The sequence below is a fragment of the Carcharodon carcharias genome (assembly GCF_017639515.1).
Source record: "Carcharodon carcharias isolate sCarCar2 chromosome 37 unlocalized genomic scaffold, sCarCar2.pri SUPER_37_unloc_1, whole genome shotgun sequence".
NCBI lineage: Eukaryota > Metazoa > Chordata > Chondrichthyes > Lamniformes > Lamnidae > Carcharodon > Carcharodon carcharias.
The window spans coordinates 4,699,147-4,704,729 of record NW_024470758.1 but is presented as its reverse complement, the minus strand read 5'-3'; positions in this window follow the sequence as shown (position 1 = coordinate 4,704,729).

The window sequence follows — 5,583 nt, the reverse complement described above, 5'->3', positions numbered from 1 at the left end:
TAGTCTCGTGCAGGATTGAGGGATACAGGAGGACTGAGATTTTGATGACTGTGAGGTAGAGAAGGACTGTGGGAAACAGGACTTATTAGAAGGGCGTGGGTGGAGGAGGACTGTGGGATGGAGGAGGACTGATATTGGGAGGACTGTGGGATGGAGGAGGACTGATATTGGGAGGACTGTGGGATGGAGGAGGACTGTGGGATGGAGGAGGACTGATATTGGGAGGACTGTGGGGTGGAGGAGGACTGTGGGAAAGAGGAGGACTGATATTGGGAGGACTGTGGGGTGGAGGAGGACTGATATTGGGAGGACTGTGGGATGGAGGAGGACTGATATTGGGAGGACTGTGGGATGGAGGAGGACTGATATTGGGAGGACTGTCGGATGTGGAGGACTGATATTGGGAGGACTGTCGGATGTGGAGGAGGACTGTTATTGGGAGGACTGTGGGAAGCAGGAGGACTGATATTGGGAGGACTGTGGGATGGAGGAGGACTGATATTGGGAGGACTGTGGCTTGGAGGAGTACTGATATTGGGAGGACTGTGGGATGGAGGAGGACTGTTAGTGGGAGGACTGTGGCTTGGAGGAGTACTGATATTGGGAGGACTGTGGGATGGAGGAGGACTGATATTGGGAGGACTGGGATGGAGGAGGACTGATATTGGGAGGACTGTGGGAAGTGGAGGACTGAGGGCAGGCAGGGAGGGTTGACTGATATTGGGAGGATTGTGGGATGTCAGGTCTGATTTTGGGAGTGTTGTCAGATAGAGAAAGATTGTGGGAATCAGGAAGACTTGTATTGGGAGTAGTTGGGGGCGGGTGGGGAGCTGTGGGGAAGAGGAGGATTGATATTGGGAGGCCTGTGGTGCACTGAAATTAGAAGGACTGGGAGAATTGGGACTGGAAGGACTGGGAAAGCAGGAAAGGGATATCACATCTCACAACCACATCAGGATGTGCCAAAGTACTTCACAATCAGTGAAGTACTTTTCAACTGTAATCATTTTTGTTATGACAAAGCTCCATAGAGGTCTACAGCAGAGATAAAGGCCCTTCGGCCCATTGAGTCTGCGCTGATCAAACAAGTACCTAACTATTCTAATCCCATTTTCCAGCACTAGGCCCATAGCTTTGTATGCCATGGCATCACAAGTGCACATCCAAGTACTTCTTCAATGTTATGAGGGTTTCTGCCTCTACCACCCTTTCAGGCAGTGAGTTCCAGATTCCCACCACCCTCTGGGTGAAAAAATTCTTCCTCACATCCCCTCTAAACCTCCTGCCCCTTACCTTAAATCTATCCCCCCTGGTTATTGATCCCTCCACCAAGGGGAAAAGTTTCTTCCTGTCTACCCTATCTATGCCCCTCATAATTTAATACACCTTAATCATGTCCCCCCTCAATCTCCTCTGCTCCAAGGAAAATAACCCCAGTCTATCCAATCTCTCCTCATAACTAAAACTCTCCAGTCCAGGCAACATCCTGGTAAATCTCCTCTGCACTCTCTCTACTACAATCACATCCTTCCAAAGATGCGGATTCCAGAACTGGACGCAATACTCTAGCTGTGGCCTAACCAGCATTTCATACAGTACCGGCATAACCTCCCTGCTCTTTTATTCTATGCCTCGGCTAATAAAAGCAAGTATCCCATATGCCTTAACCACCTTATCTATCTGTCCCGCTACTTTCAGGGACCAATAGACATACACACCAAGGTCCCTCTGATCCTCGGTACTTCCCAGGATCCTACCATTCATCATGTATTCCCGTGCCTTGTTTGTCCTGCTCAAGTGCATCACCTCACACTTATCTGGGTTAAATTCCATTTGCCATTGATCAGCCCATCTATGTCCTCCCGCAATCTAAAGTTATCCTCCTCTATTTATCACCCCACCAATTTTCGTGCCATCCACGGACTTACTGATCAACCTTCCTACATTCAAGTTTAAATCGTTTATATATACCAGAAAAACAGCAAGGGACCCAACACCGATCCCTGTGGAGCCCCACTGGACACACTCATCCATCACCTGCTTCCTAGAACTCAGCCAATTTTGAATCAATTTGCCAAGTTGCCTTGGATCCCAAGGGCTCTTACCTTCGTTATTAGTCTCCCATGCAGGATCTTATCAAAAGCCTTGCTGAAGTCCAAGTAGACTACATCAAATGCATTGCCCTCGTCTACACACCTGGTCACCTCTTTGAAAAATTCAATCAAATTGGTCAGACATGACCTCCCCTTAACAAAACCATATTGACTGTCCTTGATTAATCCCTGCCACTCCAAGTGTAGATTAATTCTGTCCCTCAGAATTGCTTCTAATAGTTTCCCCACCACTGAGGTTAGACTGACTGGCCTGTAGTTCCCTGGTTTATCTCTTCCTACCTTCTTGAATTACGGTATCAAATTGGCTGTCGTCCAGTCCTCTGGCATCTCTCCTGTGACCAGAGAGGTATTGAAAATTATTGCCAGCACCCCTGCTATCTCCTCCCTTGCCTCACTCAACAGCCTGGGATACATTTCATCCAGGCCTGGAGATTTATCTACTTTTAAGTTTGCCAAACCACTTAGAACCTCCTCCCTTGCTATGCTAATTTCTTTCATTATGTCACAGTCCTTCTGCCTGATTTCCATACCCACACCGTCTCTCTCACTTGTGAACACTGACACAAAGTATTCATTTAGAACCCTACCTACGTCTTCCGGCTCCACACACAAACTACCACTATGTATCCTTAATAGGCCCTACTGTTTGCCTAGTTATCCTCTTACTCTTAAGGTACTTGTAAAATAACTTTAGATTTTCCTTTATTTTACCTGCCAATGTTTTTTCATGCCCCCTTTTTGCTCTCCTAATTTCCTTTTTAAGTTTCCCCCCTACACATTCTATACACCTCTAGGGCTTTCGTTCTTTTGAGACCTCGGTATCTGCCATAAACCTCCTTTTTTCTCTTTATCCAACCCTGTATATGACAGAATCGCAGTGCAGAAGAGGCCCTTCGGCCCATCAAGTCTGCACCAACACGTGAGAAACAGCTGACCTACCTACTTAACCCCATTTACCAGCACTTGGCCCATGGCCTTGAATGTTATGACCTGCCAAGTGCTCATCCAGGTACTTTTTAAAGGATGTGAGGCAACCCGCCTCCACCACCCTCCCAGGCAGCGCATTCCAGACCATCACCACCCTCTGGGTAAAAAAGTTTTTCCTCACATCCCCCCTAAACCTCCTGCCCCTCACCTTGAACTTATGCCCCCCTGTGACTAACCCTTCAACTAAGGGGAACAGCTGCTCCATATCCACCCTGTCCATGCCCCTCATAATCTTGTACACCTCAATCAGGTCGACCCTCAGTCTTCTCTGCTCCAACGAAAACAACCCAAGTCTATCCAACCTCTCTTCACAACTTAAATGTTTCATCCCAGGCAACATCCTGGTGAATCTCCTCTGCACCCCCTCCAGTGCAATCACATCCTTCCTATAATATGGTGACCAGAACTGCACACAATACTCCAGCTGTGGCCTCACCAAGGTTCTATACAACTCCAACATGACCTCCCTACTTTTGTAATCTATGCCTCGATTGATAAAGGCAAGTGTCCCATATACCTTTTTCACCACCCCACCAACATGCCCCTCTGCCTTCAGAGATCTATGGACACACACGTCAAGGTCCCTTCATTCCTTAGCACTTCCTAGTGTCATGCCATTTATTGAATACTTCCTTGTCAAATTACTCCTTCCAAAGTTTATCACCTCACATTTTTCAGGGTTAAATTCCATCTGCCACTTATCTGCCCATTTGACCATCCCGTCCATATCTTCCTGTAGCCCAAGACACTTAACCTCACTGTTAACCATCCGGCCAATCTTTGTGTCATCCGCAAACTTACTAATCCTACCCCCGCATATTGATCTATGCCGTTTATATAAATGACAAATAATAGGGGACCCAGCACAGGTCCCTGTGGTACACCACTGGACACTGGCTTCCAGTCACTAAAGCATCCTTCTGTCATCACCCTCTGCCTTCTACAACCAAACCAATTTTGAATCCACCTTATTAAATTACCCTGTATCCCATGTGCATTTGTCTTCTTTATAAGTCTCATGTCAAAGGCTTTGCTGAAATCCATATAAACTACATCAACTACACTACCCTCATCTACACACCTGGTCACCTCCTCAATAAATTCAATCAAATTTGTTAGGCATGACCTCCCTCTGACAAAGCCATGCTGACTATCCCTGATCAAACCTTGCCTCTCCAAGTGGAGATAGATTCTCTCCTTCAGAACTTTCTCCAATAGTTTCCCTACCACTGACGTGAGACTCACTGGCCTGTAGTTCCCTGGCTTATCTCTACAACCCTTCTTAAATAGCGGAACCACATTAATTGTTCTCCAGTCCTCTGACACCTCCCCCGTGGCCAGAGAGGAATAAAAAATTTGGGTCAGAGCCCCTGCGATCTCCTCCCTTGCCTCCCTCAGCAGTCTGGGACACTAATCATCCAGACCTGGAGATTTGTCCACTTTTAATCCTGCCAACACCTCCAATACCTTGTCACTCCCTATATCAATTTGTTGAAGAACCTCACAATCTCTCTCCCCAAGTTCGATACTTTCATCCTCATTCTCTTGGGTGAAGATGGATGTGAAGTATTCATTCAACACTCTATATCCCTCAACATCCAGGGTTCCTTGGATTTGTTGGTCCCATCCTTTATCTTTACTGGAATATGTTGGCCCTGTAATCTCCCTATTTCCTTCTTGAATGTACCACTACCCTGACACAGATTTACCTAAAAGTAGCTGCTCCGAGTCCACTCTGGCCAAATCATATCTGATCTTATTAAAATCGGCCTTCCCCCAATTTAGAGCTCTGATTTCTGGCCCATCCTTGTCCTTTTCCATAACAACCTTGAATCTAACAGAGTTATGATCACTATCTGCAAAATGCTCCCCCATTGATACCTCTACCAATTGCCCGGCTTCATTCCCTAAAATTAAGTCCAGGACCATCCCCTCTCTTGTAGGGCCTTCTACGTACTGGTTTAAAAAGCTCTCCTGGATGCATTTTAAGAATTCCATTCCCTCAAAACCTATCACACTATGACTAACCCGGCTAATGTTGGGGAAGTTGAAAGCCCCCACTATTACTACCTTATTATTTTTACACTTCTCTGAAATTTGCCTACATATCAGCTCTTCTATTTCTCTCTGACTGTCTCAGGACCTATGTGGGAAGCTCTCCAGACAAATTGTGCACGGCAAGACCCCACAACCTGTAAGCTGATAATGACCAAGGTCATCTATTTTTTGTGATGTTGGTTGAGGGAACTTCCCCATTCATCCTCCACTAGTGACTATTGTATCTTTTACAGTCAGCCCAGCAACTGGAGGGGGCTTCAGTTTAATGTTTCACCCAAAACACGGCACTTCCAACAGTGCAGCACTTCCTCAGTATTGACCCTCCGACAGTGCAGCACTACCTCAGTACTGACCCTTCGACAGTACAGCACTCTCTCAATACTGACCCTCTGACAGTGCAGCGCTCCCTCAGTACTGGCCCTCC